Here is a 23,974-nt window from a genome sequence, read left to right as displayed (position 1 = left end):
GAACTCATGAAATTAATTTATACAAATTTCATTTTAAAATTTGTTTGACCCTGAGCTGTCTTATCCAATTGCAGATATTCATAGAACTTTATATCAAGGTTCAAAGAAACGTTCAAAAAGGAATGTTTATCCACTTTTAATTATGTGTTAATCAGCATGATTTTCATTACTAAGATTGTAATTCTAAACAAATTAAAAGCTATTGTAGTATGTACATTAGCTTTTCATTTGCTTTCACCTTGTTTAAATTCAGTTTGACATACCACAGTTTCCGTCTCTACTCAGGATTTTTTCAGTGTAAAAATTCAAGATTACAAATTGAAATGAGCGAAAGAAATAACTTTACAAATGTGTGTATACATTACATCAGAATCAAAATATAATTAGATAAATAAACTGAATAATATGTTATAAAGCGAATTTATATCAATTTCGATTTCTTTCAAAATAGAGATTCCTTCGCACCTCACATATCTCACAGAAACTCTCGGTTTGTGATTTGTGAGCTTTAGTTTTTTATATTTGGAATTTGGCAGCAATATGATTCACTGTTACGATGCAAATTCTTGCTCACAAATTGGTTATCTAACTAGAAAATTGTATAATTAAAATAAAATGAATATTATTAGATGGAAATGTTGGTTTCCTTTGCGTTTATCTGAATGGTATCGTATATATAAACCTGTTGGAGACGTTTTTTTCCCACACATCGAATAGAGACACATAGTCACATAATACAAATAATATGAATACAAGAATATAGTGTAAGATGAAGCTCTACCACATTTCTCTATTACTTAAGACTGCAAAAGATTTGTTAAAGCATTAGAGGATCATACTCTGATGGATCTCGCCGTTCTGTTTCATTTTCTGCCCTCGAAAACACATTATACAATACAATAGATTACTTTTGAAGTACAATAGATTACTTTTGCAAGTACAATAGATTACTTTTGAAGGAATGGATTATTTGAAAACATTGTAACTGTAAGAATTATTCTCTGACGTTATTACTGAAAAAGCGGTTGAGAGCATAATCTTTGGCTATGCGCTTTAAGCTGTATTAAAACCATTTTGAAATGTAAGGTCTACAAACTGAAACGTAACTTTATCTTATTTCTGTACTATTCATTAGAGTTATATACATTCCCATCAATAGATTCTGAATGGCTAAATATTCTGCTTACCCAAATCAGTTATTTTTTTCCTCTCTTCTTTTTCTTAATTTTAATTAGTCCGGAAAGTAAAGCTATAGAGAATTTCACTTCTTCATTAGAAATCTGATTTAGAATTTTGTTTTCGGAGATAAAAGTTTGAATTCTTTATCCCTTTTCTAAACACAAAGATTGAAAAACGTAACATCGAAATTTTGAAAACATTTATACACTAATAGAAGGGAAAAAAAACAGAATATAATGCTTCAGCAAGCATGTAAATATCTCTATCACTTAAGTTTCAGCTATGTTTGTTATAGTATATTCAGGCGTATAAGGCGCACTTTTAAAAGAAAATGCAAGATAGAAATTTATGGGTACGCGCTGTACGCCAGCTATAAAAATGTTATGTTTAGAAATATGGAAAAAGTGAGCATACGAAAATTAGATTTCTGCGTGTAATTAAATGCTTTTTATTTAAGAGAAATAACATAGTTTATGTACTTAAAAATTTTCGTTATCGGATTCTCTTTCATTTTCACCTTCACCTCTGATCCATACTTGCATAGACAGATCCAAGTTCCTCATATACGTCTCAAGCTATAACTTCAAGCACATCATCGAATTCTCTTTCAGTTTTGCCGTTACTTTTACTCTGATCCACACATAAATAATCATCTTTCGTTGCATCTAGACCGTCAGATATACCACATAAATTAAACGGGTTTAATTTTATTCCGTGATTTTATTATCTACTGACACACTATATATGGACTGGTATGACGTATTTGGTCTCCATTTGTAATTGTTTTTTTCACCTTCACTTTTGTTCGAGTATTCCACTAACGTTTAAAATATTCTATCGATGATTTATTGACATATATGTCTAATATCTGAACTAATGGCAATAATCCGCCTGGATAAACTATCATATCTGTATAACACTCTTTCAACAACATATTTGTGTTATCCGTTAGATGGAGGCTGAGCATGTCCCAAAGTATTAGACTTTCTTGATTATCTGAGGCAAAAGGAAGCTTTTGCCAAATATTTCTTATCCACAGTTTCACAACATTTTTCTCCACCGATCATTTCTCGTGAATACGGATGAAAACACTTTCGGGAAACTGCACTTCAGCAAAGTCTTTCTTTTCAAGATATCGATGAGCTTTTAATTTCGTACGGTCGGCTAAGCAGGAGATCAGTACGGTGAGGTGAGATTTCTCGTTGGCCTATTGATTTTATGTTAACCGTTATTTTTCTTTCATATCATTGTTTCTTTATCTCCTACTATATCAAAACTACAGGAATGACATCCATATTTGCAACACGTGATAGTAAATAAATTTTTACATATTTTTAAAAACTCATCAAAGTTTTATCTCTATATTTTCGAAGCCTTTGAAAAAATTTTATCTCTTTTTCTCGGAGAACTGAATTATTCCGTGAAGTAAATCGAATACACAACCTCAGTTTGCTTTAGAGTTTTCACTTTCATTTGCACTCCATTTTTCTATTTTTAAGGCAAAGAAACGTACGCTGTTTCTTGTTACAATTAATCCATTCTAGTGATGATGGGGATTTTCTACAATGCAGTTTCCAACACTTTCGCCGACGGTAAGCTATTTCATTACTTCTTTATGCAATACACATTTATTCTTTGGCGCAATAATCATTGTAAAATTTCATGCCTCTTCCACTCGTGTACGAAGCATTCACGAAAACCAAACTGCATGATTTCCATTTTCTTTCGCAAACTGAATGACTTAACATTTGAAACTTGCATTGTGTTTGTTTCGTTCGGCGAAAGCCATAACTACTGCTGAAGAAAGCACTGGATGAACTACACTTCACTAAAATCAAATGTGATATCGTTAAGTCTTTGATGTTGACATCAGAACAACGGCTTCAAATGACTACAGAAAGAAGAAACATGACTCCTAATTCCGCAAATTCACTTTGGTCGAAAGTGCACTCTTATCCAAATTATGTTCCTTATTTCTCGAAGTCCTAGAATAACATTCTCTTCCACATCCAGAATGAATACAAATCACCTCCTACCTTGCAGAAATATTTTCCCCGATAATCAATTCTCCTGCACACCACCTTATCGCTTGCGAAACAGCAATGTTTCCGCAATTGACATATTTGCTCGTGTTTTCTAAGGTATGAAATAATCAAGAAGAGCTGTTGCGGGATATGATGTTTTTGGTATTGCCAAACCACCATGTGTATTTTATTGCTTTCTTTATTTACTAAAGATCTGATGCATTGTAATTAAGCGATATAAGAACTTGATTTGTATGCGATTACGTTTTCTTATACAAAATGTTCCAAGAATGTGCTTATGCGTTGTAATTTCATTTATTCAAAACTCAGTCTAGTTATATTTATAAAATTTTCAATAGCAAACTGTAAAGATCGTGAGTTGTAAAGATCATGACTTGTGAAGATCGTGACTTAAAGAGAACGTGAAATATAAATAATAGGACAAGAACTTGCATTTTACGGTGTGGCAACAAGAAGAGGATTCGAAAGATTTTTATATATTTTGTTTTAGAGAGTTTAAGATTTTTTAATATTTTAATAGTTGTAAGAGTTTTAACTGCAGTAGTTAACAGTTTAAAATTTTGATAGTTTAAAGCTGCAGTATTTATTTTTTTTTGGTTCTGTTTTAAAATTTAAATAAAAGTATTTTGTTTATTCTGAAAAATTAGCTTTATTCTTCCTACAAGATTCAATATTCATTATATTGAAATGAGGAAAGGATTTTTACTGGCGCAGTCGACAGGATCGGGATTTACCCGCATATAATTACGAACCAAAATAACTCAGGTGAGAGCTCAATTTACCTTGTAAACGTAAAATAATTAATTAAGATTATGAAAAGTTAATTATTTTTTCCGTCATGGAATCTTAGTTTATTTACTTGTCAAAGTAATGAATACGCCAGTGTTCAAATGTAATTTTCAAAGTAATGAATACGCCAGTGTTCAAATGTAATTTTGTTTGACTCGCCAGAGTAAGTGAACAACACATTAAGTATTGATTCCACTGATTGATTTTCGTGCCGAATAAAATTAAATTCATTGTGAATTATATTTAAATAGAAAAAGAAAAGAGAAAAAAATTTTTTTTATAAAACTAAGAGTCTATTGGCTGAATAAAATCGAGACATGGCTTTTATGGGACGTGGGAAAAAAGAGGATTTGCTGGCTTTAGCTGCTGAATTAGAAATTCAAGTAGATCCAAGTATGAAAATCGTGGCGATAAAAAATGAAATAATTCAAAGTGATACATATGATGAAGCATTTGCTAAAGAAGTGTTTTTAACGATTATTGAAGAGAGGAAAAGAAAAGAAGAGGAACAGCGAAGAAAGGAGAAAGAAGAGCTTGAGGAAAGGCGAAGGAAAGAAGAGATTGAGGAACAGCGAAGAAAGGAGAAAGAAGAGCTTGAGGAAAGACGAAGGAAAGAAGAATTAGAAGCACAGCAGAAAAGAGAGCAAATGGAATTTCAATTGAGGAAACTCGAAATTGAATCTCGTGTTCGACTAACACAAACTCCACCAACAAATGAAAATGGACATCATAATTTTGATTTAATTAAGCTTATTCCCAAATTCAATTTAAGACACGATGATATTGTGATTTATTTATCCTTATTTGAAAGACAAGCTAAAAGGACAAAGATTGATCCTAAAGATTGGGTTTCATGTTTATTGACTTTAATGCCATCTGAAATCATTCAATTAATTGGTAGGGAATCTGAAGAAAATTTTGAAGATTATGAGTACATTAAGGCCATTTTATTGAAGAGATTTAAATTAAATCCTGAAAGCTTTAGAAAAAAATTTGTGATGCACCAAAAGAGCGCTGAAAAATCATGGAGAGATTTTTGCTACGAAATTACAAGTTATTTTGAAGAATGGATCAATGGTCTTGAAATCACAAATTTTGCCGCGTTAAAAGACTTGATTATTACTGACCAAATTAAGAAAAGAGTACCCTATGAAGTAAGAGACCATCTTCTTGACGACTGGGCGAAGTTCGTTTCTCCAACCAAATTAGCTGATAAACTTGACGAATATGACAGTGTTCGTAATATCTCAAAACGGACTGGTGGTAATCCATCAGCAGACAGAACTAATAAAAAATGGCAACCTCATTCTCCACTTCCAGAAAGAGCTTTCAGAAATAAATCGCTGTCCGCTGAAAACACGCCAAGAGTGTACCCATCCCGTAAGAGTGACGAACCACAAAAGCCTAGTTTCAAATTAACTTGCTATAATTGTGGAAAAGAAGGTCATACATCTAAGTTATGTACCAAAAATCGGATACCAAGAAGTGCTTCTGCAACAGCACAAAACAACTTAATACAAACACAAGCACCCCTTACAGAAAAAGAAAAACCAGAAGTGCTAACTGCCAAGATCTCTATTCCTGTCTCAAAATCAGTGGACGTGTCTAGAAACATAGATGAATCAAAACCTGTCAAAGTTAAATGTGGAGATATTATTTTAAATGGAATCGTAGACACGGGAGCACAAATCTCAGTAGTCCGTGAGAAATTGGTTGACAACATACCTTGCGAAGGAGAAAGTAAAATAGAGATATCTTCTGCTTTTGGTGAAAACGAAATTACTCCAGTAAAGATTTTCCAGATGAAAATTGACGATGATTTTCACGGTAGAGTGTCCATTACGTGTGCTGTTTCAAAAAAGCTAGTTACCGACTTGCTATTGAGTTCTTCAGCTTATGAAACACTCTGTGGAAATATCGAACTGTGGAACAGTGATCGTCATTGGGATGCATCCCCCTTAGAGTACAAAGAGACAGATGATAAACCCTCACCAGTTGAAGACAATACTACAAATTTGGCTGTTGTTAATCAGATTTCCCAAGAAAACATAGAGTCTCTGAAAACAACGAACAGAGTAAGACTAGAATTCAAGACACATCAAGAACAAGACGAAACTCTGAAAAAATACTTTGAATGGGCAAATAAAAATCAAAATTCATATACTTTCGATGATGGCATATTACTTCATTCCGAATATATCTGTGGTGAAAACATTAAGCAAGTTGTGTTACCTTTAGAAAAAAGAAGGGAAGTCCTAAGAATGGCACATGAAATCCCTCTTGCCGGCCACCTCGGTGAGAAAAAGACAATTCAACGAATCAAGTACTCATTCTTTTGGCCTACTATTAAGCAAGATGTTAAAAAATTCTGTGAAAGTTGTAAAGAACTGCCCTTTACAGAAATAGAGAAAACAGAAATGATAGAAGATAAAATTGTTGAACAGGAAGCACAGAAGGAAGAAATTATAACTGAAGAAACTAAGAGGGTAGAAACAGAAGATGAACTCAAAGAGGAAAAGTTAATTGACAGCAAAATAACAGATGTAGAAATTATTCCACCTGAAAGTAAAAACAAATTTATGGGTGAGACTGAAATCCCATTTGAAAAAGAAACTGTCAATGAAAGTAAAACTCAAGTAAATCTTGATTCTGAGAACATAGAAGAGAAAGAATATATTGCTGAAATTGGAAACGAGAAGGAAAAAGTAGATGATAAAAAGAATGACTTAATAATCCATAAGGAAAGTATGAAAGCTGACTTAGTAACTGAAAATGAAAATGTAAATCACACAGAAGCTGCAGATCTTGAAACTGAAAATAAACTTTCAGATAACAGTGAACTATTACAATTTACTGAAAAAGAAATTCTGAATGATAACAGAAACAAAAAGTACAATAAGAACAGCATAGATACTGTTGAACTGGGAGATGAAAAAGAAAGTGTGGATTATACAACAAAAATTGAAACTGAAAAGGAAAATGTCATCCACAATGAAGCTGAAAACCACAGAAACCTTTTAAGTTCAAGGGTGAAAACATGGAAGATTGAACAGAAAGTTATTCGGATGACAGCGAAGAACTGGAAGACGAGAAAGAAACGGAAGGAATTGCTGAATTAATAGAAGAGCCCGAGTCCTAGGTAGACGATCTACATCATGTTGATGAAGAATTATTAGAAAAAGCAGAAGAAAAAATTGCTGAGATTTTTTTTAGTTTATAGGACTTTCAGCAAGCACAGAAATCCCATATTTGAAGAAATTGATAAAGCTGAAACAATTGATAAATGGTATGAGCTACTTGACAAAGCCATTGGAAAGATAGAAGAGAGGAAAGATGATAAGGAACAACAGCTACTAGGATTGCCTACCATAGGTGAGAATGATAATGAACAAAAGCCATTTACAAAAGAAATGCCCATAGCATTTTTCAGCAAGAAACTAACGTCCTGTCAACAACGATGATCAACCATCGAACGAGAAGCATGTTGTGTCATCGAAGCCTTGAAAAAACTTGACACATGGATTTTCGGTGCCAAAGTGCAAATTGTGTTTGATCACAATCTCCTCACCTACTTGACCCAAAGCGCCCCTCATGGTGCTAAACTGTCTCGTTCGGCCTTATCGTTACAACGGTATAACATGACTGTGACATACCGCAAAGGGAGTTCACATGGGAATGCTGATGCTTTGTCAAGGTTAGCTGTTAACTCTTTCTCTCTCAATGAACTCTGAGCAACATTGTCTCTACGGTGACGAATGTGCTTCTTGTGGGGGGACTTGTAAAGATCGTGAGTTGTAAAGATCATGACTTGTGAAGATCGTGACTTAAAGAGAACGTGAAATATAAATAATAGGACAAGAACTTGCATTTTACGGTGTGGCAACAAGAAGAGGATTCGAAAGATTTTTATATATTTTGTTTTAGAGAGTTTAAGATTTTTTAATATTTTAATAGTTGTAAGAGTTTTAACTGCAGTAGTTAACAGTTTAAAATTTTGATAGTTTAGAGCTGCAGTATTTATTTTTTTTTTGGTTCTGTTTTAAAATTTAAATAAAAGTATTTTGTTTATTCTGAAAAATTAGCTTTATTCTTCCTACAAGATTCAATATTCATTATATTGAAATGAGGAAAGGATTTTTACTCAAACGAATGTTTTAAGAAAACAGTTTAAACGTTTTGGGTCAAGATACTTTTCAAAAAAAGTCTAATCCAAGAATTATTTATATGAGAAATTTTATGTAAAAACAAATGGCGCACATTTTTAAGTTTGAAATTTACTGGCATATTCCATGACAAATTTAGTAAGAGATTTCAGGTTTTTACCAGCTATAGGAAGTCAAGGATTTCTAGAATAATTTACAAAGTCAAGGACGAGTTCTGTCTATTGTTAATTGGTATTTTCATTTCCAAAATAGAACGTTGAAAATTAAATTTTGAGAGAAGTCTTTTTAATTTTTTTGCCACGCTGCATAATGAGTTCATTTCAAAAAAGCTGAAAATAAAAGTATCAATTTTCTATATTTTACTAATTATTCTTTCCTCCAATACCTAGACTTCATTTCGGAAACTTTCCTTTTGGTTATAAGAAAAAAATCACAAAACAATTGACTGATGTCAATCGAAATCAGACGGAGATACTTATGTTCAAAATTATTTCATAACGAGTGCAAACCTTTTCCTCATAAAATTATGAGTGTCGGAGAAACATATGAAGAGCTAGGCTTCGTAATTTTTACAAAACAAATGACTTTAAATTTAAAAGTACCAAAGCGCAAACATTTACGATTTTCAAACCACATTTGTACTTGCAAGTCAATGCCTACCACAAACGACCAAGATCCGGTCTGAACGTTTGCAGACAGTGCACACACATGCGTTTCGAGTACCTTTCATTTTGGTTATTTGCGTATGCCATATAACCTTCTCAAATATTCTCATGCTTGTGAATCAGAATTGAATTATCATTTTAACTGATATTTTTATGTGAGGTGTAACAATAATTTTGTTTATTTTTCAGGATAAAGATTCAGGCTCCCTTTGCGCATACCGACTGTAATTTGAATAGCCAATTTACAATAACAAGCTTAATAGTAACCGACCGTCATAGGAAGACGTCCGAGGCTTAAAGGAACGCGAATCTCTATCAAATTTGCAACTTGTGTAAATGCAATTTTGACTTTAAAATTCTTTTATTTTCCCTTTCTCGTGTCAAAAGTGTTTTTCTCTTCAATATTTAGTTTAATAACGTGAAACTTTAATTTAAATTTTTCTTTTCGCTATTTTTACTTTAAAAAGATTTTAAGTTCTTTCATTTTACAAACGTAATACTGATTTTAAAAACTATAAATATTTCCTTTTGGTTTTTTATTTTAAAAAATTGCTTTTAAATGCTCACTTTATTTATTTTACAGAAATATTATATACTCTTATAAGCTAAACATATTTCTTTCTCGTATTTCCATAAATGCCATTTTTTAAAAATATTTTACTCCTTTCTATTAAGGGGTGTTGAAAACCCTATAGCGACAATGTTAAATTGGCCATTTTTCGATTACCTTTTGTGAAAATCTGCTGTTCTTACAGGCTTGAAGGTTTTTAGGTAATTAAAGTACATCTATCCCCTCGCGCTCTTTCAAGCACGAGGCAGGTTCGTCTATGCACTCGCCATAGTAGGAAAATAATCTCTATCTTTGAAATTTTATCCTCTAATTTATTACACATAACGGTACACAATATACAATAAAACAAATATCACTAGTATAGTATACATTTAATTATATACATAATATAAGGCGTGCAAAACATGTTTTAAGTAATCTCAGCTATATACATAATATAAGGCGCGCAAAACATGTTTTAAGTAATCTCTTTCCACACGGCATGGCTGCCGGTCCAATCGCTAAAGTACCAAGTCTCGTATTCACGCCACCAGCCTGCCTCGATCGGTTTTTCCGTGTAATCTCGAATTCTTTTAATACGGTGTCTTTAATCATAATATTGTTATTTCAATCCATTTCATCGAGAGTCGCGATCAAACTTTTAACTTTTGTTTTTAAACTCTGCAAAATAATTTTCCCTTCTTCAGATATTTTATAGAGATTAAGAATCACTTCAGCATGATGTAAAAAGAACAGCCATTTCTCAGCTTTCGATGGTGGGTCAAACATAACTCCTTTCATTATTTTCAAATGTTTCAATAATCGTTTCCCTTGCTCTAAGAATCTCTAAGAATCTCCTATATCTTGATAAAAATAAGAACCTTAATTTCTCATTTCCATATAAAATATACTTTCTCGGTGTCTACTGGCTTTAACGCCTGACATTCGAATCATGTTATTAACAGACATAAAAACAATTATAATTTTCTAAGTTAATATGGTTAATATATAAATTAAGAAGGACTTACCTTTGATCCCGATAGTGAAAATATCGAACGAAGAGCACAACTTGACGCTGTTAACTTTAATCATGAACACACTGCAGTGGCACGTAACTTGACATGATTACAACACGGTAATTCACTTTACCCCTGATTTAACTTTTCACGATTTCACTAGGATGATGAACACTGATGATCCCATTTTACCACTCACTGGCTGTTAACTTTTTAGCACATCACGCTTTCACAAATCGGATGAATTTATTCGCACACATGGCCCTAAACGCGCCATTTTCTTTCGTCATATAAATCTTCTCTCATCGTAGATCCATTCGTGAACTATCACCGAATTTCATTTTATAACTTTCAGTAACTTTTTACAACCATATTTATTTATTATTTTCACTATTTAGTGATTTCCTTTTTCACAATCTTATCCAATCGACTGCGCCGATTTGCACCTCGCGCCGTTTCAACTCCGAGGCGGGTTCGGTCATTTCTAATGCACTCGCCATAATAGGAAAATAATCTCGATCAGCTTTGAAATTTTATATAATAATTTATTAAACAATACACAATAAAACAAATACCACTACTATACATTTAGCTTAAGTTATCCCTTTGCACACGGCATGACTGCCGGTCCAACCGCAAAAGTCACAAGTCTCGTATTCTTCCCACCAGCTTGCCTCCACTCTGTTTTCCGGCGTAACTACGTCTCTTCCTTTAACCGTCTTTAGCCCCTCGCAGATAAAATGTTCTGGAAACGTCTTTCGCTAAGGGAAGGAACATCACAATACCTAGCTGAATATCCTGAAACGAGCTTATTTATCATTTTAAATTTTAGAGTATTTTACAGTATATTTTGTTACGCATAGTAAAATTTAGCACTGATTATAATCAAAATCTCATTTCGGCAAATATTTGGAAGCGTAGTAAATAAGGTATAAAAATTTCAGATACCTGTGAGCAGTAGTTCTTGAGAACAGGTACTACATCGAGTATAAAAAATCACGTTCGGGGGAAAAACGCGATTTTATGTAAAAATTCTCAATTATCAAAGTATTCAATGACAAATTAAAGCTAGATTCTGTACAGTCCTAATTTTCAAAGAGATTAAAGAACGGTGTTTTAAGAAAGCTAAAATTGTAGAGAATTTGAAAATGCAAATATCAGAAATCCTCATTTTATGAAATGTTTTGGCTTTCAACACCCCTTCAACTATTCTATTCTTTAAAGGTCCTTTCTCTTTTTTTTCTATTTTGGTAAAACTTGATATATAAATTTAATTCTTTGTCTTTTAATTTTTAATTTTATACCTCTGGTCGCATTTCTCTTTAACGATTAACATTTTGCATTTGGCTTATTATTATTATATTAAAATTATGCGAAATGAACAAACAGTAAATAATGAGATGCTCAATTAAAAACAAATACAGATTTAATGATAAAACTGAAATTTTTAATGTCATTACAAACAAGATTTCAAGGGGTTCAAGAGGCCGTTGCCTAAAAAAATAAGAAAACAATTCGTCGTTTCCGGAAGAAATGAAACTTTAAAAAATATTTTCGTTGTCACAAAAACCAAACTTTTTGAAACATTACGTTATTCAAACTCTTACGTCACTTCCGAGTGTCACGTTATTTAAGATGGCATAGGTTTCGGCTACGTCCCCAAGCCTCTGGCATCTCCTGAGGGCGGTTGGTTACTACACCTGTACCAAAGATAGTGAACTTCCGGTGATATCCTTCTGTCTGTAGCTGAATGAAACTGGCTCTATTTGACGGCACACTAGCAAAACACTAAAAAGTCATGATTTAAACGACGATGATTTGAATAATTTAACTGGAATTTTAAGGACGACAATTTAGATTAACTGCTGATGATTTTTTATTTAGGTGATCGTGAGTATATGGTTTAGTGATGAAGAGTATGAATAATTGAGTAGGATGATAATAAAACTTTAGGTGATCGGGCTTTGTATCTAGGTGAAGTTCTTTTATTCTGACGACGACTTCAATGATGATGATGAAGATGATACATAGGATGGTTTAGAATGACTGATGTGATTTGGGTGATGATGGTTTATCTTATTCTGACGATGATCATGGTGACGCGATATACATGATGGTTAAAATGACGATGTGTATTAAGTGATAATAAATATTTAGATGAATTTGATGGTGACATAGTTTTGACTGATGACGATTTTGTACATGATGTGAGAGTGATTTATATAATAATTTAGAGGAGTTAGACAATGAAGACGATGATTAAATGAGGATGAAGAACACGATGATTTGGTTGATATTGCTTTCTATTTAGATGATCTGGAAGATCTCTCTCGACGATGATAATGGTGATGATGACATATACGACGGTTTAAACTGAAGGTATGATTTCGATGATGATGATTATTTAAATGATGGTTTTGAATTATCTGGTGATAATTTTATAATTTCTTTCTTGGTTATTCAGATAACAATTTTGATGGTGATTTAGACGGTTGAGGTGATGAAGACGATGATCAAATGAGAATCATATTGTTGATGGTGGTGATTTAGATGATACTGCTTTTTATTTAGTTGATTTGAGCTATGATGATTTATCTTAATTTGGCGATATTTTCAATGACGATGATGATGATAATATATATATGATGGTTTAACATGAAGATGTGTTTTGGGTAGTTATGCTTAGTTAGATGTCTTAGATTAGCAGATGAAGTTGATTGGATTTAGAAGGAAATTTATATAGATGATGATTTCAATGAGTTAGATATTGATTTAGATGAAGGTATATTCATTTGATAATGATTATTTAAACAATAAGAGGGTCGTCCGAAAAATTACTTTGCCGTAAACCATAAAAAACAAAGTCTTATTACCTGGAAAAACCTATTGCAAAAGATACAGCTATATTTCTGCTACTTCTCAGCATAAGAAACATCGGAACTATACCAATTGTCATAGCGTCGGTTACCTATTTCCATTAGAGTGTCATAGAAGTCTGTCGCCTGGGAAGAAAGTCAGCCCGTCACATTTGTCTGCAACATTTCACCTGTAGGAAAGTGTGCCCAGACAAGAACGTCTTCAGGTGCAATAACAGGTGGAAGTACTTAACAGCAAGATCGGAGCCATAGAATGGATGGTCAGACATCTCCCAGCGAAACGTCTGCAATATATATTTTGTGGAATTCCCCGTATGCGTCCGATGTTGTCGTAGGACACCACAACACCAGCACTGAGCATCCCAAACCATTTGTTCTGAATGGCTCTTCAGATGTTCTATAGTAAAGCGCAATAAAGATCAGCTTTCACCGGAGCACCACTCGCCAATACGTCAATGAGCAGAATGCCTTTACTATCCCAGAATACCGTGGACTTCAATTTCCGTGCATAGACTGAGGATCGTCCGGCGCGTGGATCCCTGTGAAGCCAATCAATCGTGAGTTGCTGTTTTCTGTGGTGAAGTGAGCTACCCACATCTCATCACCTGTAACGATTCTGTTAAATTGTGTTCAATAAACAGATTTATGTATCTGCTGCCTCTAGTTCTTTGTGTTTAAGTTTTGAGTATTCGAAATGGAACTCAAATACAATCAATCATATATATAGATTACATATTAATTCATATATTTGAATTAAATACATATTTACTTACCGGCCCGAAACTTTCTTAACACGTTGAGCGCGGCGCCGGTCTCTGGGGACCGACAGTGAACTTTCCGTGTGGCCGGCGTCGGTCCCTGGGAACGGGCACTGGAATTTTCGTTTGCCTGGCGTCGTTCCACGGAACCGACAGTATATGTTAAAAAATAAATATAGTCTCAATGAAATGTGATCAAATTTAGCATTAATGAAATGTATTGAAACATTCTAAACACAAATACGGCTTAGCTTTAAGGCTTAGCTCGCTGCCGGCTGAACGGAAAGGACAGCAAATTCGGCGCCGAACTCAGCGTGTTAATTAGAAAGCTACCGCTCGGCCTTAAAAACGCACAGCAGTTTGGTTTAAATAACCATTGATAACACTATTCTATAACGTTCTTTCTATAACGTTCTATAACATTTCTATAACGTTTCTATAACGTTTCTATAACGTATCTATAACGTATTAACGTATTATTCTATAACGTTCTTTGTACGTTAAAGTACATGTAGCACAAGAGTGTGCAAGGAAACTGATATATAACAAATTTATTTAATATTTTTCGTATAATGAGGATAATTTCAAACTGTAAATATAATTCTAAAAATCCATGACATTATCGAATTGAGACCTGTTTCGATGTCAGATATATCTCATAATGAAATCTGAAATTTTTTGAAATTTAACAACTAATTTTTCGAGGTATTTGACAGTCCAACCTGTATAAGTTTCATTTATTTGTTTAAATGTTTGTAAAGTGTTATCACAGATTTTTATAAAAAAGTGTGTGAGAGATAAATGATAAAATTGTTGGATAGAAATGAAGGGAATATTATGCATTTGTTCAGAAACATAAACGTAGTATTTGTGAGATTTCTCGCACAGCCAAGTTATAATTGTTTTGTTAAATTCTTTTTTTCATATTTAATTCTTTTAAATTAATTTCTCAAAGTTTGTCATAATTTATGTGACTCAACTAGGTACGAAAAATTGATTCGGAATGTGAAAGAAATATATGTATTCTGTAACATTATTTTTTGTAAAGTTTAATTTTTTTTAATTAACAAGGTATGTAACCAATGTTTGCACTTATTTAATGCACGGAGTTCCAAGCAATTTCACTCATCATCCTACAAGCTACAATAAACACAAAAACACAACTCTGAAAATGAAATATTCTAACAAGGATTGTAAAGCCAAAGGCATATAATTAGTCTCCTCTGTATGCTCAGTTCATTCAATATGATTTCTCTCACAGCTTATAAATTTTCAGATGAGTTACTCACGTTCGTTTTTAATGGTAATCAAAATAATGTAAAACTGCAATTAAAAAGATTAAAATTTCGACAAATTGACTAAATGAAAAATATATTCGCTGGTCGCTTAAAATTGCTTCAACGGTACCTAGTTCCAAATTGCAAGACGGGTATTCCACACACGGATAATCGAGAATTAGTATAACATTCTATAGCAAAATAATGCAAATTCCATTCTTTTTTCATATAATGCATTCATGCTGTCAGATTTATTATGTCTAATCTTATAATATTATTGTAAAATTACTGCCGGTAGAAATCATTCCTTGAAAATAAAGGCCCCTTGCCACCTTCTTGATGCCTAATTTCAAATGGATAATTCAAACGTGGCCAAAGGAGAAATATTAAAATTTTCAAAAATTCGTGTTTACGGTTTTTTAATACCTAGATTTACCACTGCTAACTAATATTATGATATAATAATATATTAATAATTAGTCAAATGAAATTTATGTGGCTTCGTGTCAACCACTTGGTATTTTTAACGCTGTGTTTGAGCAAAAACAGAATATTGTTTATTTAAGCTATAATAAACATCCTACAGTAACATTTAGTTATTGTACATTGTTTTTTATCAGCACTTACGAGCTGAAGTTTCGTCTTATTAAACTATCCATATTGGTGTTTTTCATGGTCCTATATTGTTTTTGTATATAAATAATGGAAATTACAATTGTGATGATCAGTTCCATAAAACTCTCAGTATTCTGCAATCCTAACCACATGACCAATGGTGCCCCAAACATACAAGAAACAAACAGATATTTACTAGTAGGAATGATTTTCGAAACGTTTGCTTGAACAAAACTCAAAACAAAATAAAACAAAAGGGTCGAATCAAAATGTTAATGTTTCATAAAAATGTGCAGGATAATGTTAGATGTAAAGCCTGTTTTCGTTTCCCTGGCAGACGTACTAGGAAGTTTCATAAATGAAAGTTTTCTCTTTTGGTGGGATAGTGGCTGTGACCTATACATCGAGCATTCATTGCTGGACAGTACGTGTAAAATTAGAGATAGATAGAGATAAGTAATTAATAGAGTATTTGACATATATAAACTCATCATTCAGATCTTCGAAAGTGTTCAAATAGTAAAAACACGATACCGTATGCTTTCACCACTTCACTTATGATGTGTACTATGCCCATATGAGGTACTTCTCCCCCTGTTAGAGTTAACTAAATCTTAGCTATTGAAATATAGCATTTTCAGATTCTTTCCATTTGAATTTAACATGAATAATTTTACTCTGATCTCTCTCTTTCTTTTCTGTTTGTTTCTTACTTCTAGCCATCTATATCCAGTTCTATATCTTCTACTTGTGCCTCTGATATTTAATGTAACGGCATTTTGCTTTAGAGTAAATAGATTTAAAATAATTAAAAATTGCATTCCCATTTTCAAAATACTTTTATTAATATTTCAAGGTAAACATTTTGATATTCGTCAAATGGAACTCGAACCTAAAATTTAATTTTTATTAAATCTTTAATCTATTTCCAGCACTATGCATAAAAATACCCTTTCTTGTTAAAATAACGAAACTGATTTCAGATTTACTAGTAATGAATCAAATTGCAAATTGCTTAGATGACATTTTTCAGCTCTCAGAATACATTCCATTTAACTATGCAGTAAATCGAATGATTGTTTGCAGTTAACAATATGTAAAAAGCTGTTTGGGCCAGGTGGAGAAACAGGTGGTTTACATCTGGAGAAAACGAATGTTTGACAATGTCTATATACTATATATAAACTAATAATTAGAAACTTCCGCGTAATGCCCTTATGAAATAATTCACTGTATATTAGAAAAGTACGAGAAACAGACGCATATTTTTTCGAATGAAAAAAATCGAAAAATTATGTGCTTACTAAAATCAAAAATCTCAGGCGAACAACACATAAGGCCTTGTAAAGGCCTTATGTGTTGTTCCTTATTAGTTATGTGAATTTCCTTATAAGGCCTATTAAAATATACACACTTTTTGCTGCTGATCATTTAAATTTATTTCTTCGAATTGCTCTTTCAAACTTGAATACCCGATTCCTAAAAGAAAGTTGCTGATTTTGAAATTACGTATACTGCACAATTTTGGTCGTGCGTTTATGAATTTTTTCTAATTTTATTTCTTTATTAGCGGAAGTACCCGATGTCAATTAAGTTAGATTGAAAGCAATGTATCTAACAACAGAGAGAACGATACCGTTGTAATCCTTCTCTAACGATGTAAAAAATACGATTCATAGTTATACATTTTTCAGTCTGGTGCGATATGCAACCCCACATAAAAAATTTCGATAGAAAAATATAATTCTCTCTCATTGTATCAGAAGCAATGTCACTCAGCTTTTAGTGATTTTCGTCTTTCTAATCAAATGGCCATAACAGCTCAAGTTCCATCCAATATTTCACCTATATTCAACTTTAGTCGATTCAGTGTCGCAAAATATTTATCATAATTGATCAGAAATCAATAACGCAAACAAACAAACAAACACACAAACAGACATTCTTCTTTATATATATAGGTTATGTAAAATTTACAAATTTTTTTATTCACAAAATGTACGATTTGCAAGCGAGCAGTAGCAACACTTTTCGAAATGAAACAATTCTATCTCCAACGCCCGAGACTGTTACCACTAGGAAAAATGAGTGCGAAAATTAGAACTTTCAGAATTTTTAATTAGTATTTTGGCTCATGAAAGTGGTTAAGATGAGAATAGTCGAAATGGCTTCCCTCGAGTTTTCGGAATCGGGAATAACGTATTTAATGTTTGGGAAAGCTATTTTTATTTCATCTTTTATCTATTTTCGTATTTTAACAAATTCTAGGATTTGAAAGAGAGCAATGGTAACAACTTTCGAAATAAAGCAGATTTTCGTCTCCAGCTTGAGAGACTGTTGCCACTCGGAAAATGAGAAAGAAAATTATCGTTTTTCCGAGTTTTTAATTTATAGCTCTGATTTTAGCTACTTTTTTTTTTTTTTTTTTTTTTTTGAGAAAAGTGTCGTCGACCTAATTGTAGAAAGTTTGGTGGTGATAGCTATAGTAGCGACCGAGTTATGAGAGGACAAACACACAAACTTTCTTCTTTATATACTATATAGATAACAAGTATGAAACTTTCCCAAATGTAAGTATACGAACCGCGAGACTGTATTAAAATTTGGATTTACTTATTTGTCAAAAAAGAATTTTTTTAAAAATTTGACATCGCCAAAACATGAATATTTTCGTGATTTAAAAACATTTCAATAACTGGAAGTATATTACTACAAGCAACGATTGCAAAAATAAAGGTCGTGTAGGGACTTTTAAGCCGGATAAAGGATGTTGGTGTACATATACGTGAGCATATACATATACGGTTGGTACAGCTAACCTGCAATATAAAGAGAGAAGCAAGCCTACTCTTTAGAAAATTTCAATATTCTTCGGCTAATCATTTTTGAGTTATGCGAGATACATACACACATATATTATATCTACATACATACAGAGAACACGAAAAAATCCCTTTTGAATGCATTATAAAATACACTATGAAAAGGAAGAAGTCTTTATTCTGTCCGTATGAGATGTCGCACAAAAATCATCCAAATGGATTCAGATATGGACAAAATGGATATTTCCACTGAAATGTGATACTTGAAAATTTTCGTAATTATAATACTTCCTTTATATTGTAAAATGCAGTAATAAAATATTACCTAAATGGGAAATCTTAAAAAGATGAGAATTAGTACCAGAATTCCACAGCTATACTTTTAAGAAGTGGTCGTAAAAAAAAGTGGTTCGCTGAGAACTTCGTTCTAAAAGTTCAAGCAATAACTAAAACATTTTCGAATAAATTGTGTGTGAAAACTGTATGTCCCGTCGTTCAAAAGTAGTGGACTGTAAATTCACTTGATGTTCCCTCAGTGTAGAACCCAAGAAACCTCAGAGTCATAATGTTGACCGAAACTACTTTATTGGCTTTCAAACATTAAGTTGGCTGAGGAACGGCGAAGAACTCTTTGAAATCTCCGACTTCAGTAGCGGCTCACCAAGTAAACTCAGGAGAACCTCTGCTTAGTTGAAACTCACCGCAACTTAAAAGCTCTAAAGCCGAGCTTTACGATCCTAACAAATTTGTGTCTGCGCCTCTCCTCGGTACAAAGGGAGAAATACAATTTGCGTAACATAGAACTAAAATATTTAATCCTTTGCGGCGCACTGTACGTTAAAGTCGGAATTTCAGCAAGAAACGTTGTATTCAGTCTATTTAGTCCTAAATAAATATACAGGTAAAATGTTGTAAAAATTGCACTTACCGTTTTAATTCTGTGGGTGTTCCATGAGGTGGAACACTGCGCCGCCAGAGCTTATAAAAGTGCGACAAAGCGAGCTTTGCAGTGAAGCACGAAAATGAGTAGAAGCGTTTGCATAAGAATGAAAAAACTCTGTATTATGGCTGTATACATGGTTTCCTGGATATACACAATATTCTTGAATATATACGAATAAATGAGATACATATCTATATACACAAGTCCTATATACAAAAATGTTTATAAATTTTCCTATTTCTTAGCTTCGTGAAATTGTTCAAAGCAAGTCACACCTTTTTGATGGAAGCACAAACCAACTAAGATTAAAATAATTAACTACAATTAATATTAACAAAAAAGAAAAATAAGCTTATAATATATAGATACACGAAAAATATCTACACAATTATTGAAAATAAACGGGAATGAGACTAAAATGACAGCAAAAAATTCGCCTAAAAACTACCCCCATAAATTTCGAGATGCCAATATTAATGCTTTCATAACACAAAACCCACCTCGCCCCTCAATGCTGCTTTGTTTGAATTCATTCCCTCCCCAAAAAAAATCAACGGAAAGAGAAAACGAAAACAACGGATGTTCTCTCCTGAGAGCACAGATGTTCTGATTAGTAAGAGCATGAGATTGCTAAAGGCGCAGTGTTCCCGCTAATGGAACACCTGGTTTTATTCAATGATTCTGCGTATGATTTTTGTATGAAAGATTAAAAAAATAATTTGGAGTACAGCCAAAAAAATTATGCCTATTTTTTCTCCAAATAAAATTTTTATATCATTAAAAAATAGAGAAAATTACTTGAAAAAAATGGATTTTAATAACACATAATAAATTAAAGTTATGTGTCTCCTTGTGATATGCTGCTATCTACGGTTTAAAAAGAAAAAATCAAAGTATATTATAAAAGCATTTTTATCTATTTACGGTTGAATTTAGAGGCTTTCGAAGCGATTCAATTTGGGTGTTCCATGTAGTGGCACACTGAGACATAAAAGCTTAACCATATTTTAGAATCATTTATAAAAATATATAAATGTAAAGTTAAATATAAAATATTCGTTTCAAAGCGATCGTTGACGATTCCATATCTCTTTAGTCTTCCGTTGATGCGGTCATCTTAGAGAGACATTGTGAAAAACCTATATTTACTTATTTTCTCAGAAACATCGGTCATCTTAGGATGGTAATCGACAAGAGGATTTATTGTACCTATGTTTTCTTTTTGTAAAATTCTGCGTTTACATTTTCTAGATCTAAATTTAAATTTGATCTTTCTCAAAAAAATAGTGTGAAAATGAATGCATTTCCGTTAATAATCTATTCCGTTAATAACTGTATCTGGCTGCAGTGGTCCAGAGGTAAAGTCGTTGAATGCTGGTAGCTAGACCCAGCACAAAAACACGCTGCTTGAGAATTTTGTGGTTTTTCTAATGTGTAATGTGCGTACGAAACTTTTCCTGAGAAAGTCCTCCCCAAACGCTTCCCTTCCCTTAGTAAAAGAGCCCTAACGTGCTCTTCCAATAATCCAATAAATATAAATACGGTACTGAAATATTACGTAGTTCATCCTGACTTGTGTCATCACAACTAACGAATCGCAACATGCAAAGGATACTCATATAAAAGGATTACTTTGAAGAAGCTGAAGGAAAAAGAACAAAAGAAGTCTTAATTTTATTCAAAGAACATAATATTAGAAATTTCAGACATGCATAAAACTTTTAAATACATTTAATCTAAAGTAAATGCTCCTTTTCCCTTTTTTAATTTTTTAAAAATATATTGTTCATAAAGAACTGCCAATACAACTTTATGAAATGACTTAATTAAATAATAACGTTTAATAGTTAAGTAAATAAATTTAAAATTCTCTTAAAATAAAAAATAAAAAACTGCGTAGTACTCCCATACGTATCATTAATTTTCTACTTCCTTTCAACTTTTCAATGCAAGAGTTCCTTCTTGGATTTTTAGCAAAAAATTATTAATGAAAGGAAATATATGAAATATAGAGGTAAAAATATTCCTCATTCTTACTCACACCTAGAATTCGTTATTCGAATACGCACCAGCACCTTCGTCGGACCTCCTAGAATTCACTCGCAAGCAAGCGAAGTAATCGTTCCATTTAGACTCTTGTCCTTCGATAAAATAATACCTGGCCCATTATGGATTTATGCAAATGTACAGAGACGTATAAGATTATGGGGTTCATTTAAAAATGACTTTACAGTCCACTTTCATATTAGTTTGATTACCATTAAAAACGAACATGAGAAAGGTGTCTAAAAATTTGCGTCTTATAATTAGGAATTTTTGAATAAGATTACAATCAATTTTTTTTTCTTATGGTTGGCACTTGCCTATGTCGGCATCGTCCTGCCCTAAGGCCAGATCGGTAGTCTCTTTATCATGGAGGCGCCTAGTAGGCGGGCCATCATTGCCTCCTATGAAGGGACTTACAATTTTACATCCATGCCTTCTCCGGGATTCGAACCCGAGCCCTTCGGTATCGCACTAAGTTTTCCCTAACCACCATAACGCTAAAAAAGGCTTGCAGCTACAGATTTGATTTTATTCTTGACTTATCATTATAATCGTTAGAATATTTTATTCTCACAATTAAATATTGTTTTTTTTTTCTTTAGCTTGTACAACGATGATTCAAATTTTAGTGTTTTTCCAGCATCAATGCGGTGCGCACATTGATTACAGACATGTTGTTTAAAAAAATAAAATTTACGAAAAAAAAATGCAGATCAATTTTTTAACAGTGGGAATCAATTTTTCGTAACTATTTCAGTAGTGTCAGTTAGGTCAGACTTGTAGAGATTAATATTAAGATATTAAAACTGAGACTCGGTCTTTCAGAAAGCCTCACAAGTACTTTATCCCTTTCCATAACAATGTATGTTATTGTCGTTGTGATTGATCAATACCAGTATTGATCACCGATAATTTTTAAGAAAATCTGTGATAACTCTTTACCGACTTTTAAACAAAGGAATGAAGCTTATACAGTGTGAGCTATCAAGTACTTTAGAAACTGTATTCTTAAACGTTTAAAAATATTTCATATCTTTTAATGAAATACATCTGACACTGAAGCATGTCTCCATTCGATGTTGCCACCGATGCTTGAAATTATATTCACAGTTTCAGCATGTTTATAATAACCAATGTGCTACTCACTAGTTTTCTCATATACTCCTGCGCTTTATGTACTTTAAAATTACAAACGGCTACAACTGTGTCTCTGTTCACCTTGTTTATTTAATCAAACTACTTTGTCTTTAACTGACAGAGTGTTGGCTTTATAGTAATATATACTTCTCACACTTCTGCTGCTTTGTTTTGTGTTTAAAATGTTTCTTCAGTTTTATTTGGACCGTAAACTCTTCAAGAAAGTAATTCAGAAATCTGATTTAGAATGTGCGTGTTGATGATTGACTGATTCAGATGCTTGATTATTTTCTGATTAGATCTCATTTGCGTCTGCAAGAAGTGCCAATAATTAGGTAATAAATCTATGCAGACTTTTCCTCAGAACTCGTTGGTATGCAAGTAAATAAAATGCTTACACAAATGAATAAAATCCTCCTCATATTACCATTTCGACGTTTCATATACAGATAATTTGACTAAAACCTGATAATAATTTATATTTTCTCTCTCATTGTAATGTTTCTTTATACTTTTATAAACGTTCTTCCAAATAAATGTTTCCACAAAATTATTACAATAGGTTCTCAAGCATTACCCTCTTAACCTTCTAAAACCGGGAAGAAATTCTCATATTATAGCTTTCAGACCAGCGCGATCCGAAACAGTTTTGCCCCCTCTTTGACATGTTCCTAATGAGAAAAGTCGTCAGTTCTCCTCCATGGATGAAGTTAAATTTACATGTTTGTCGGACGCCTACGTCCCATAGTAGAGGAGTTGCTAGATTTGCAATTTTTTCGATGATTGTTTTGCTTTCATATTTAAATGAAAGCAAAATTCTAAATAAATAGTGCATAAATAAATGTGCAGTACTGGATGCATATCCAGTGCACACTTTATTTAGAACAAAATGTATGCAATGTTTATATTTCATTCATTATTTCTAATCAATCTCGTAAATAATTTGTGAATTTTTTAACTTTGTTTTCACTCTTCATTTATATTCGCGTATTTTCGTATTAGAAATTAGAAAGCGAGAACAAAATTTAACAAAATATAGTAAATACAGACTAGATCTGTAAGTCTGCAGGCCGGAATGCGATTTTTAATAACA

This window comes from Stegodyphus dumicola, chromosome 2, assembly GCF_044657685.1.
Source record: "Stegodyphus dumicola isolate Sdum_Otavi_A_Nest chromosome 2, ASM4465768v1".
Lineage (NCBI taxonomy): Eukaryota > Metazoa > Arthropoda > Arachnida > Araneae > Eresidae > Stegodyphus > Stegodyphus dumicola.
This window is presented reverse-complemented; position numbering follows the sequence as displayed.